Genomic DNA, 15713 nt, shown 5'->3' with positions numbered 1-15713 from the left:
CCAGTTGATGAACATTTGAATGGTTTCTACTTTTTGGATATTATACATAAAGCTTCTTTTTGTAGATAAGATTTTATTTATCCTCGGAATGAAATTATTTATCTAGGAATGAAATTGCTGTTATCAGTTTTCCAAAATGGTATTAACTTTTAACACTCCTACCAGAAATATTATGAGTGTTTCACTTGTTTTCATTCATTGTCAACTATTGGTGTTCCCAAATTTTGTTATTCTAGGAAGTTTAGTCTATTTTTGAAATGGTATCCAAGATAGTTTTAATTTACATTTCCTGGGTTACTAGTAAACTTGGGGATATTTTCTTGTGATTGATCAATGGCCATTCATACATTTTCTTTGGTGAAGTGTCTGTCTGTTCAAAAAGTAGAGATGACAAAATTAAGGACTTAATGAGATGCCAGAGAACAGATGTCATCATCTAGTTGGTTTTGAAAAAATTACCTATCTGAAAAGGAAAAGCTATGGAAAATTATTTCGGCAGTTCTTTACTCCCTCTATTTTAAGGCTTAGGTCTATCGCTTTTAGCAACAGCATTATTTCTGCTTATGAAATATGACTAAACGACTGGTGCCTAAAGTGTCTCTTGCACATGCAACGCTAATGCAGGCCAGCACCAGATTTCCTGAATAGCTTCTTCAATGCAGATTTTAAAATCAATAAATACAATAAAGCTGATAACTGAAAAACAGTGCATCTGTTGCTGGATTGACCTAGGATTTAATTATTTGTAAAGAATAAAAGAAAATAGAAAAATTTGAATTTCAAACTGCATTTACAGTTATGGGTTGACACCCAAGGATTCAAAATGTAAATGATTACAAACTATCATTCAAAAGAATTTCAGATGATTTTGTTGTACTGTCCTTTAGAGTTCTAAGTCATAACCTTCTCATGTCAAGTAACCTTGTTATTTACTTTTGATTTGGTTATTTTAAATTGAATCCCATGTGGGAATTACCATTTAACTAACATAGTGAAACTATTTCTACATATTTTATATTGAGGGGTTGTTAATAAGATAACAAATAATTTAATCTTAGTCTAAGATTATTACATTCTTGAATTTCTTTAATAGTGCAACATTTAATTAATTAAAATAATTAACATTAGAATCCCAAGATTTGCCTTGTTAATCAAGTTTTGTTGGAAATTTTGACATAAATTATAGAGTGGATAATTTAATTGCAACTGTTTTAGAGGTATGATACTAATTTCTCACTTATGACTATTATAAGATATTGGTAATTAAAGAACATATATTAAAAAGTACATATGATGGATATTAGAGTGGAAATAAAAGTACAGTATTTAATAAGTTATTACAGAATATCCCAACTTTACTGAATGAACACACTGTACATATGCATACAAATTACAGATTTTGAAAGTAATGAAAAGACTAATAAAATGGAGAGTATGGAGATTCATGTTTCTTAAATTCTATTAAAACTTTGAGTCAACCTTTTAAAATATTTATATTTGGAGGATTATAATATTGTGATCAATGAATTCCTTGACAAATACCCCATTTGAGTTGATGGGGAGGACACTGGAAGACACTGCAAAATCTATCATTTGAAAAATATTCCACTACAATTTTATGATTTCTCTTAGTGAGAGAGCTTTGCTTTCCTGCTCATTGCAGAATCCAGGATCATCAGTTTCTAGAACAGAACCATACACATACTGGGAGATCTATAAATAAATGGGGGATAAATTAAAGATGACTCCATTAACAAGCCTATTCTTGTTTAAAGATCATTTAAGCAAATCTCTGTTCATCAAAACACACACTACTTCAAGCTGATATTACATTAAATGGCTTATGTTAAATAAAATTCTTTGGAAATGTACTTAATTCCTGAAACTAAACTCTGCAAAAAACATCACTGATTTGTGCTTTACACAGACAGTATTCCAGTTCACTTTCTCAAACAACTTGCAACTTACTAGGAGGAAATTGCATGCATCCTACTAAGTTTAGTTTAAGTGAAATCCATATATTCTATAAGAGAAGTATAAAAATCTCTGGTATTTAAAGAATGAAAAATGTATTCTATAATATAGACTTCAAGATGAGGAGGAAGGAAGGGTGTGTAATGTTGGCTCTTGATAGATGAGTCAGAAATACGGAAAGTAACATGTGACAAGACAGAAGAAAAGCATAGCACGTGTCCAGGGAGTAGTATTTAATCAATCTGGGTTTATAACTTGAGACTTAATACACAGCAACCCTTTCTGAGGCTAGTATGAGTGGTTTCTTTGAAAGGGCTGAAGTCAGTGGTGGAAGACAGGTGAGCAAACAAATGCTTGTTGGAGGCCGTGAGGCAAGAGACAGAGAAGCTCTTAAGCACATTAGGGGCCTTGTTGATAAAAATTAATCAGTTGCAGTAATTCAAAAACTAAATCACCCAAAATGTAAAATTTGTCAACAACTGATACAGGAGGAGAAGCTATTGCAAATGCTGATGTTTTGAAACTTTGTGGGTGGTGTCATTTAAGAGAACTAGCTAGGACAGAGGGGAATCTATTTTGGTAGTGGTTGTTGGATTTAATTCTGGTTCTGTTGAGTTTGAAGTACTGAGACATGAATTTGACCCTGGGATATTTTACACACCTTAGATTTCAAATGGACCTTTACTGAAAATGTCAAGTGATATGTAGACCCATAGAATTGAGCACTATTGTATCTTTCCCTATATATTTTTTACTTTTCTTTACTTCACGAATTGAGTCTTTCTAGTCTCTAGCCTCCTTTTTTTTTCCCAATTAATTTGACTCAGGATAAAATATGGTGTTTAATATTTAAACTTTAAAATGAACCAATTTAATTGTGTGTTTAAATGTTCTGTTAACTTTGATTCTAATGAAAACCTATAATTACATGTTTAATATTTAGTAAATTTATACAGATGCAATGTATTACTGGAAGAAGACTGTGAACTAAACAAGAAAACTGCCTTGGTAAACCTGGTCTTAAAGCAGCACTTCCTGTACTTTATTTAATTTTATATTTGCATTTTATTCATATAAGCCACTCTCTCTCATGGAAATCTCTTCCTCCCACTCTTCTCATCCTTTCCTCTTATTTTTCAAAGCTCAGCTAAAATTAAACTCCTAAGCCAGGCTCTCAAAAGCCCAATATAATCTCCTCTGTTATTTTCTGACTCATCAGAGTTGTCACTTTTTATGATTACATGTCTTCTAATATGGGTAAATGTTTATTTCCTAAGTCACCACCAGCCTGTAAACTCATGAAGACAGAGGTGGTATCTGTTTTGTTTACAAATGTAAAATCAACACCTAACTTGGTGTCTCTTCATAAGGAGAATTTAACATATTTTTGAGTGACTGAATGAATACTGGTGGGAAAACCAGTAAAATACAAACCTCATGCCCTACTAAGTAATTTATTCAACATACACCTGTTCTGATACTTAAGTGTCTGATTTCCAAGAATATTAAGCATGTGTGGCAGATATGAACAACTTTATCATGACAGTTATCATATATTATAGCTCAGTTAAATTTTGATAAATATATGAGTCTCTCAAAATCTGAATACTCCATTTGCAAGCTGCTCTCCATTTCCTCTTAAAATCTTCTCCATTAACTATTATGTACCTTCAAGTTGGCACTGCCATATTTTAAGTGATTCTAGGTCGTGCCAATCATATGGAAGAGAAGAAGCTTTGCTTGTGACTGTTTGGGTTTCGTAATTAATTTGAGTAGCTTGAAGTACGGTTTGTTCATGGAGTCATTGGAGAGGCATAATATTATTAAAAGCCAGATGGCAGTACAATTTACATTGCCTAGCAGGCCCCAAATCATCTCCTAGTAGAACATTATGAAAATGGTTTTAGTTCCCCTCAGTAATTACCAATTCAAATAATCTCACTTTTATTCTAATTTTATAAATGACAAGTATATTGCTATCTGAAATTCTTTTTTTTTTTATTTGATGTAACATTGATCTTTTTGGCAAGTGAATTCATTTACTAGGCATATCTTATAATGTTTAAATAGGAAATTAAAAGATACAGCAATCAAATTACTTGAAAAGTAGAAATTCCTAGATATGTTTCTCAACACATAAAATTCCCTTTCTTATTTTACTTTGGTCATTTATTCTTTATTTCATTTATAACAGGTATTTTTATAATTCAGTATGGCTTGGTATCTCCAGAGAATCATATTCTCAAAAATATTCATTTTATTGTGCATTTCTTTACATACAGTGTTTGCCATAATCAGCAAAGAACAAATGTTCCAATTATGCTATCAAATGGAATATAAGATTACCTTACTTCAAAGGGTGCATTAATTTGGCTAGATTGTAAGAATGTCTTTTAACAAAATATATCACACTGGAGAAAACACATTTTCTTAGGACATTATCTAAGATGTTATAGACAGGATCTGAGAAACCTATATAATTGCTTTAGAAAGGAAAAACAAAAACTACTACTCAGCAATAAAAAGCAACAAACTGTTGTTTCATACTACAACTTGGATGATTGCCAAAATAATTATACCAAGTAAAAGGAGTCATGTAATAGAAAGTATGTACTGTATGGATTCGTTCATATAAAACTAAAAAAAATGCAAACTAATCTATACTGGATGAAAACACACTAGTGTTTGCCTGGGGAGGGGAACTGGAAAGGGAGAGAAGTATTTAAGGGGAAGAGGGCGCTGCTGGGATGCTAAGTATGTTCACTGTTTTGATCGTGGTAATGGTTTCATGGGTTTATCCACATACCAAAAATATATCAAACTGTACACTTTAAATATGTGAAAACTTATTATATGTCAATTATAACCCAGAAAAGCTACTAAAGTAATAAATTGAAAAGAACCATAATTAATTAATCAACATACGTTTACTGAAATCTAAGCTTACGTTTCTATGAAGACTGGACAATTAAAAGAAGAAAAAAGATAAAGCTTGTAATAAATCTCAGATTTTACCTTTATGTGTCAAGTAATTTTCTAGCACTCTAAAAGCTTTATTTCATTTAGTGATTATGATAAAACAGGAACTTAACTGACAATAAAAGTATGAATTGAGGTTCAAGGTCAAGTGTCTAAAAAAGAATGATTCATCCATGCCATTTGGGGTTTTTTTTTGGGGGGGGAGCACTAATTAGATTTATTTACTAATTTATTTTAATGGAGGTACTGGGGATTGAACCCAGGAACTTATGCATGCTAAGCACACACTCTACTGCTGAGCTATACACTCCCTGCCTAAAAATGTTTTAAAATAAATTCTTGTACTTATTTATAAGTTTGAATCTTCAAATTAGTATTTGATAATCTAAAAATATAATTTCTATTTAATATGCAAATATCTCATATAGATTGATAATAACAAATAATCATAATATCAAAATAAATTAGATATTTTTTCCTTTATAGAAATATATAACTTATAGAAATATATAGAATAATATTAGCAAAGACAATGTCTGGTTCTTTGAAAAGACAGACATAATGAATAAACCCCTAACTAGTCTGATCAAGGCAAAAAAGAAAGAGGTAACACAAATTGACAGTATCAGAATGAAAGGTGAGAGAAGTTATCACTATATTTCTATTAGGTGTTAAAAGGATATTAAGAGAATAATAAAAACTAACAATTCAGGTGATATGGATAATTTTGAAAAAAATAACAAAATGGACATAATTTGAAACATAGTCTGAATACCCCCTACCTACAGCTATTAAATTAATTCATGATCAACTTTACTACAAAGAAAATTCTAATTTAGATTGCTTCATTGGGAAATTTTATGAAACACGTTAGTAGACAAAGACTATCTAACTTACACAAATTTCATCAACAAATAGAAGTGTGACTACTTCTGAATATCAGGGCCATATTATCATAATTCCAAAACTTATTAAAAATAAAATTATTGCTAACAGTTGTCAAGAATTTAGAAAAATTCCTAAGCAAGTATAGCACAATGAATCCACTAATGTGTAAAATAATAAAATAATATATTAATACTGTGACTTACCCCCAAATTTCATGAATATATAGGCATTTGAAATAGCATTTGTTGTAATTAACCATATTATCAAAATAAAGGGAGGAAAAACCATGTGATCATTCCAGTATACATATGATCTTCCTTTCTTTTATACAGAAAGGCATTTGATAAAATTTCAAAAGGAAGTTTTCAATTGAAAAAGAAGAAAAGAAAGGAAAACCACTTGGCAGTTTAAAAACAGAAGGAAACTTTCTTCTTCCTCAGACTAAAATAGGGTCTCAGCTAAAAATTGATGGCTGACCTAATAATAAATGGTAAGTTATTGAGTAATTTAGTCTATTATGAGGAAGAAGGAAAGGAAATACACCCTAACCATTTCTATTCAACATTACACAAGAGATGCCAATCACTGCAATAGGCAAGAAAAAGAAATAATGGGCATAATGATCAGAAAGTAAAACTTCGTTGATTTGCATATGACAATTGTCTACATAGAAAATTATTAGGAGTTCACAAAACAATTACTACAACTATCAATTAATATAGATCATAGTATAAAATGTAAACAGAAAAAGTATGTGTTAAATTACATGTATATGTATTACTTATACAGTAACATGTAATAAATATACATGTTACCAAAGTGTTAGAAATTGACACTAAAAACAAATATATAATAGCATCAAAATAATAAAATTCTCAGAAATAAGTTTATAAATATAAGCTCTGAACACTGAAAACTATTGAGACAAAGTAAATAAAACCCAGGAGAAATGTGTTATCATGTTCATAGACAAAAAGACAGTATTATTATCCTACCAATTTTCAACTAAATTTATCTAGATTCAATACAGCTTCAATCAAAATTTCAGCAGAAGTTTTTGTAGAAATCAACTATTTATATGGAAATTCAAAGGATGTTGAATATCCAAAGCAATTTTGATAAAGAAGGGTAGTAGATTGGAGGACTTTTACTACCTTAATTCAAGAGCCGTTATATATCTACGGTAATCAACTCAATGTTATATTGTCATAAGAATAAAATAATAGAATAGTGAGTCTCAAAAGAAAGCAGTTTTACAGACATCTGATTTTTGATAAAAGTGCCAGGGGAGATGGGGGCGGGAAACTAGCTGAGCAACTCTTACACATTGGGCGAACAAGTAAAAACTACATGAAAGCAGGTGGAAGAAGCTGAGACACACTCTTGCCTGAACTCCACACCTGACATGTTGATCCACAAACAGGAGAGTCCTTAAAACCCTAAGCTTCTGCCTGAGCTCTCCTTGAGTTGGAGTGCAAACACTCCAATTTTTTGACCAACACCTGAAAGATGAGCATCCAAAACACCTATCATTGAAAGGCAACAAGGCTCGTATGTACATAAGATCCATAAAGCTAAGAAAACCGAGAAATGCTTCTTGAAGGATTCACGCGCATGAACTCACTTACTCCAGGTTCCATCTAAGAGACAGAACCCACACTTTCTGTGAAAGAGGCTTATTTGCTTATCTTAAAATATTAGCCAATCAGGAAGACGTCTAATTGAACATACATCTAGAGACTTACTGAATTTGTAAAAGACTGTAATAACAGACAAAGAAGGTCATTACATAATAATAAAGTGATAAATCCAATAAGAGGATATAATATTTGTAAATTTTTATATACTCAACCCAGGAGCATCTTAATATATAAGTTAATATTAACAGACTGAAAGGGAGAAATAGATACTAATATAGTAATAGTAGGGAACCTTATTACCAGACTGTCACCAACAGGTAGATGATCCAGACAGAAAATCAACAAGAAAAACATGGCTTTAAATGACACATTAGTCCAGATGGACTTAACATAGACAGAACATTCTTCCCCAAAGCAACAGAATACACATTCTTTTCAAGTACACATGTAATATTGACCATAACAGACCATATGTTAGGCCACAAAACAAGTCTTAATAAATTTAAGAAGACTGAAATCATATTAAACATCTTTTCAATCACAACTCTATGAAACTAGGTATCAATTAAAAGAATAACTGGAATAAAAGAAAACTGGAAAACTTAAAAATATGTAGAGATTGCACAACATGCAACTGAACATAATAGGTCAAGGAAGAAATCAAGAGAAATAAAAAAATATCTTGACATAAGTAAAAGGAAATACAAAATACCAAAATTCATAGGATACAGCAAAAGTGACACTAGGAGAGAATTTCATAGCTATAAACATACTCTTCAAGAAACAAGAAAAATACATTTTAAAATATCCTAACTTTACATATTAAGGAACTAGAAAAAGATGAAAAAGCCCAAAGCTAGAAGAAGAAAATAGCAAAGATCAGAGCAGAAATAAATGAAACAGAGCCCATGAAAACTAGAAAAGAGCAATGAAACTAAGAGCTGGTTCCTTAGAAATATAAACAAAACTATCAAATGACCAACTATATTCACCAATGAATAAAGGAAACAGACCCAAATAACTAAAATCATAAATGAAAGAGAAGGCTTTACAATTGATATCACATAAATACAAAGAATCAGAAGAGTACTATGAATAGTTGTATGTCAACATATTGGACAACCTAGAATAAACAAATAAATTCCTGGAACATACTATCTAGTAAGACTGAAACATGAATAAATAGAAAATCTGAACAGACTGATGACTAGGAAAGAGACTGAATCAGTATTAAAAAGAAAAGAAAAGAAAGAAAAGCTCAGGACCAGATTACTTCACCAGTAAATTCTACCAAACATTTAAAGAATTAACACCAATGTTTCTAAAAGTCTTTCAAAATTTAGAAGATGAAAGGCTTCCAAATTTATTTTATGAGGTCAGACTTACCCTTATACCAAAACCAGACAAGGAAACCACTAGAAATGTAAAATACAGGCCAATTTCCCTGTTGAACACAGATGTAAAAATCATCAACAAAATATTAGCAAACCAAATCCAACATTACATAAAAAGGATCATAAACCATGATCAAGTGAGATTTATTCCAGGGATACAGGCATGGCTCAACATCACAGATCAATCACAGCCATACACCACATTAATAAAATGAAGGATAAAAATCATATTTCTCAGTGCAACAGAAAAAGCATTTGACAAAATACAACCTCCATTTATGATAAAAACTCTTAACAAAGTGGGTAGAGAGAAAATATACATCAACATAATAGGGGGCATACAAGACAAGCCCACAACTAATGTCATACTCAATGATGAAAATTTGAAAGCTTCTCCTCTAAGATCGGGAACAAGACAAGGATGCCCACTCTTACCACTTTTATTCAGTGTAGCACTGGAAATCTTAGCCAGAACAACTAGGCAGGAAAAAATAAGTTAAAAGAACCCAAATGGGAAAGGAACAAGTAAAACTGTCACTATTTGCAGCTGACATGATAGTATATATATTGAAAACCCTAAAGACTCCATCAAAAAAACTATTAGAACCTAATAAATGAATTCAACAGTCACAGGATTAAAATAAATATACAAAAATCTTACATGTTTTTACACTTATAACAAAGTAGCAGAAAAATTGAAACAATCCCATTTATAACTGCATAAAGAAGAATAAAATGCCTAGGGTTAACTTTAACCTAGGAAGTGAAAAAAACTGCCTGCTGAAAACTGTGAGATATTGATGAAGAAATTGAAGAAAACATGCATAATTGGACAGGTATTCCCTACTCATGGATTGGAAAAGTTAATATTGTTAAAATTCCTTACTACTCAAAACAATCTACAGATTCAATGTAATCCATGTCAAATTTTCAATGGCTTTTTCTCACAGAGATAGAATGAACAATTCTAAAATTTGTATGGAATCACAGGAGACCTTGAAGAACAAAGTTGGAGGTACCACACTCTGGTTTTGAAGTATATTACAAAATTAGAGTAATCAAAACAGTATAGTATTGGCATAAAAATAGACACATGGGTAAGTGAAATGGAATAGAGAGCTTGGAAATAAACCTACATGTGTGTGATTAATTAATTTATAACAAAAGAGCCAAGAATATACAATGGGGAAAAAACAGTTTCTTCAATAGAAAACTGGACAGCAACATGCAAAAGAATGAAAATAAACCACTCTTACACTACACAAAAAATAACTTAAAATGCATGAATTAAATACTTGAGCATAAGACTTGAAATCATAATACATCAAACAGAAAATGTGTTAAGCTCTTTGACAAAAGTTTTGACGATGATTTTTTTGGATTTGACACCAAAAGCACAGGGACCCAAAGCAAAAATAAATAAGTGGGACTACATCTCACTAAAAATTTTCTGCACAACAAGGGAACCATCCACACAATGAACAGTCAACCTATCAACTGGAGGAAAATATTTTCAAATCATATATCTGATAAGAGGTTAATATCCAAAATATATAAAGAACACACAAAACTCGATAGCAAAAAATAAAATAATGCAATTGTTAAAAAGGCAGATGATCTGAATAGACATGTTTCTAAAGAAGATATACAGACAGCCAACAAATGCATGAAAAGGTGCTCAAAATCACTAATCATCAGACAATGCAAATAAAAACCACAATGAGATATTATCTCACATCTGTTCAAAAGGCTATTATCAAAAAAGTGTTGACAAGAGATAACAAGGGTTCGTGAAGATACGGATAAAAGGGAACTCTTGTACACTGTTGGTGGGAATGTGAATTGGTGCAATCACTAATACAGTACAGAGGTTTCTTAAAAAATATATAAAACTACCATATGATCCAACAATTTCACTTCTAGGTATTTATCTTGAGGAAACAAAAACACTAATTCAAAAAGATGTATGCACCCCCATGTTTACTGCAGCATTATTTACAATAGCCAAGACACAGAAGAAACCTAAGTGTCCATTAATGGATACATTGATAAAGAAGATATGGTATATATACATGCACACACAACGTACATGCACATATGTATACACACACAGAGAAATATTTTTCAGCTGTAAAAAAAGAAGGAAATCTTACCATATGTGAAAACATGGATGGACCTTCAGGGAATGTGCTAAGTGAAATAAATCAGAAAGGGAAGGAAAAATACCATATCTCACCTTTATATGGATTCTTAAAAAAAAAAACAAAAACTGAACTTACAGATACAGAGAACAGATTGATGACTGCCACAGGCAGGGTATGGGGGAGTGTAGATGAAATGGGTGAAGGTGGTCAAAAGATACAAACTTATTTATTTTATAAACTTAGTTATAAAATAAGTAAGTTATGGGGCTGTAGTGTACAGTGTGGTGACTATAGTTGATAATATTATAGTGTATATTTGAAAGCTGCTAAAGATTAGATCTTAAGTTCCATGACAAGAAAAAAAAATTAACTGTATGTGGTGATGGACATTAACAAGAATTATAGCAGTGATTATTTTGCAAAATATATAAATATTAAATCATTGTTTTATATGTGAAACTAACATAATGTTACATATCAACTATGTCTCAACTCAAAAATATGTAGAAAAGAACAACAAAAAAAAGTACAATTATGAAGTTTCTATTAAGCAGAAGAAATTAGCAAATTGTTAACTAATGTCAGGTGAATAATAGTGTTCCAGTTATATATTTCTGCTTATAAGTGATCGTAAAATTTGAGGGGTAAAACATCCACTTTACTTTGGCACCATTTCTGGAAAAAGGAATTTTTTAAGGGCACATTTGGAAGTTTGTCTCTGATTCACATGTGTCAAATGGGACAGAGGGGATTGAAGGATCACATCTAGTCCTGAGAGAACCTAGGTAAAGGATATAAAAATAAGAATAAAAAGCAGTAAGAACAAGTGTTTCAAGAACTCGATGTTTCTCATATATGGCATTGATATATTCACTGTCTACATTATTATAAAAAATTATAATTGTTTATTATCCATTATGTTAAAGCTTTAGTGCATTCTGTAAGAAAACACATGTATCAAGGTAGTAATTCAAGCTACAATGAAATTATATTTATTTCACTTTCTTTCTGTAAACAGTACTTCTAACGTATATGGAAAAGATACATGGGTGAGTGTCACTTTAGATATTGTCTTCAGATAACATGTGGACAAAGCACATTAATAAAAATTTCAGGCAAAGTCTAGGGGAAAAAATCTATTTAAAGTGCCTAAATGAAGGGAATGGAAACAAAGAGGACAGAAAGGCACTGAGAGGCACTGACCTCACCTGGATAATTGTTCAAAGTCTCTATAGCCCAGAATCTATGGAAAAAAGGAAGTGTAATAAAACTGGTTAGATTAATAAACTGTTAGCAAAACTTTTAAGTTTTTTTCAATGTAAGTGTAAATGGACTAGACTTTCTGAGCTGGTAAAATAAATTGTTTGACTAAACACATGCAGCAATCAGAAAAACAGGACAAATAAATGCAAATCTTTGTGGAACTCTATCTTTAACAAGTTTTAAGGTTTGGCAGTAGGATTAGCTAATCGGATGTTAAAAAAATCCTAGTTAGTTTATGGTCTTGTGTCTGTATTTTTCACATTTAGTACTTTGAGGTCTTCTAAAACATATGCAAATATTTATGAATCTATTTAAAGACCCCTTATTTATTTTACCTTAATTAAGAATATTTTGTATTTTTGTAGGTACAAAAAGAAAACAGATTTCTCAACAGAAATGGTCTAGAAGTGGATTTTCTAGTGAACAGTATGAGTAAGTCCTTCCTTAGAGCCAAAACAACGCTGTGTTACTTTCATATTTTTTGCTGAACATGTAACTGACACTTGTGACAAGCTAGCTTTTGTTACAGCTAGAAACATGCATCTTCAGTGTTATTGTTCTATATTTATATGATTAATGGTCAAACTGCAAGAATTTAACAGTCACTTTGTCACAAAAAGCATTCATCTGAAAGCACTTTTACTTTTTTAAACAAAATGACAAGCCTCTCTTGTCAACAGACTGACAGCAACAAAAATGGAAAGTTTAACCAGATCTGATCTAAAATGTGTGCATTATTTGGCAATACCCGAGTTTGCTGAACTGAGCTTTGTAATATGGCCCCAAATGAAGTTCTTCTTCACCTTTCTGACTGTAAGGCCATACAGTTGTCTCACTGTTCCAACAAAATTATGTATATATTGGCTTTCAACCACTAATATGTGAATAATGGATGAATTGTATGAATTCATATTCTGTATATAAAATGCATATTTTTACTATTTTCTGTAGCATAGGGAATAACTTGGGAATATTTAGTATTATGATATATATGTAAATGATGGCTAACTTAAGGAGTTTGCCTGAACTGATATACTGTTCCTATTTTAGTATAATCTAATGAAAAACCAATTTAGTACAACCAGAATATACCTCAGGCTTATTCTTTGCAGACAGTAAATAGTCCCATTTATATTTCAAACTTCGAGCCTAGTGATTCATATGTTTATCAAGTTAGATTTATCATTTACTAATTAATTAATCTGAAAGTGACAAGGTCTACCATATTTTATTGGAATCTCAAAAGAAGGAAAGAGAATGAAGTATAGCAATATTTGAGGAGATGATAATTTTTCTGAAATAATGAATGATATCAAGTCAAAATTAAAGAAACTCTATGAAACACAAGCAGATAAATACAAATAACATCATGTTGAAACATAACACATGAAAAAGCTTAAATCCAGAGAAAACATAGGTATCTTTGAGGCACTGAGAGATAATGATAGATTTATTTTAAAGGGAAACATAGAGGAACAGCTGTGTTTAGAGCAAGATCTAGGCAAATAAGCAATGAGGAAAAACTAAAAAACAGTGAGTTAAGTAGCTATCTTTAGAAAACTGACAGATAAGAGTAAATTAAACCCACAGAACTAGAACAAAGTATAACAAGAGAAAACATTAATAATACATGAGAAAATAAAACAATAGGGAGATCAAAAAAGGAAAAAGTTGGTTCTCAGAAAAACATAATGAATTTGATGAATGCCTGTTTAAAAAAGAGGAGTTATATATAATCATTATCATGAATAAAAGAGGTGTACGAGAACAAATAGTACAAGACATAAAAGGTGGTGCAAGAAGAATAGTATAATCAATATTTTCTCAAAAAATTTAAAAATGTATAAAAAGTTTCAGAAAGTAAAAAATGAAACCTTCAATTGACCTGTGAATAAAAATTGTAAACTTCCCGTGCAGCAACATGGATGGACCTAGAGATTGTCATTTTAAGTGAAGTAACCAGAAAGAGAAAAATACCATATGATATCACTCATATGTGGAATCTGGGAGAAAAAAAAAAAAAAGGACACTAATGAACTCACCTACAAAATAGAAACAGACTCGCAGACAGTAAACAATCTTATGGTTACGGGGGAAAGTGGGTGGGAAGGGATAAATTTGGGAGTTTGAGATTCATAAATGTTAAACTCTCTATATAAAAATAGATTTTTTAAAAGTTTCTGCTGTATAGCACAGGAAACTATGTTCAATATCTTGTACTAACATTTAATGAAAAAGAAAATGAAAATGAATATATGTATGTATATGCATGACTGGGACACTGTGCTGTACATCAGAAACTGACACATTGTAACTGACTGTACTTCAACTAAAACAAAAAAACTTCACCATTTCTTGGTTGTGAGAAGTTGTGATTAATTGCAATTAGCAGCACCTTCAGGATATGTAATTAAAAACACAAGACAATCCCATTGCCACATATAGGTAATTCGGAGGTAAATTCACAGGCCTCTATGCCTCTCCTGCAGCCTACCACAGACACTCCAGCTTTCAGTTTTACACTTTGGCTTTAGCTTTTCTCCATAGCGAATGACATGACTGGCAGAAACCACCCCTGTTGACCAGGCCAATCTGTAGAATAGCCACAGATGACCACACTAGTTAAAATTTCAAATAGAAACGATTCCGTATGAGCTCTTCAGCCCACTTGCGCTCAGATCTTCCCTTGGTTCTATGAACTATATTTTCCAGGTTACTTTGTCATCTGGCTTCTGGTTGAATTCAGCCAATGTAAGTCACTGTCAGAAAACTGGAGGATGGAAGACAGAATGAAGCCAGCTTATTTCTGACAGTTAGGATCTCTTGGGAGGGACAGATGTTATCTGAAATGTGAATGTAACTGGGAGTCCTGTATTTACTCTGGCAGCCCTAACCCAGGATTCTACCAGGAGGCCTTGCTTCCTTTTGTGTGGTTCCAAGTAGCAATACTTCTTCCCTTTGACTCTTTAGCTTAGTGGTGGCAGCAGCTTCCAGTGTTGCTGTCTTTGGGTTGTCTCTCCATCCTCCTTATTCTTCCTGTATTCCAGCAGATGGAATTTGATATAGGGAGGAATAATTATATAAGACCCAGAAAAACAGGGGGGAACCAAATGATAGTACTTGACTACATCAAAATTAAGAGTTTCTGTTTTGTAAAGGACTCATATCACATAACTAAAGGAAAGTTAGCATGCTACTAGGAAATATTTGCAGTATCTATAATTAACACATCTTAGTATCTTGAATATGAAAAGAACTGCAAAGCATACCAAAAAATCAGAAAATCCAATTATAAAATAGGCAGTTAAACAGCCAATTACAAAAATGAGAAAACAGTGTCAAATAAGAAAATGAATAAATGCTCAGATAAAAAGTAACGAGTCACACAAATTACAATAGTAAGATTCTACTTTCTATCTATTAGACTGACA

The sequence above is a fragment of the Camelus bactrianus genome, chromosome 2 (genome assembly GCF_048773025.1).
Source record: "Camelus bactrianus isolate YW-2024 breed Bactrian camel chromosome 2, ASM4877302v1, whole genome shotgun sequence".
Lineage (NCBI taxonomy): Eukaryota > Metazoa > Chordata > Mammalia > Artiodactyla > Camelidae > Camelus > Camelus bactrianus.
Note: the sequence above shows the minus strand (reverse complement) of the source record.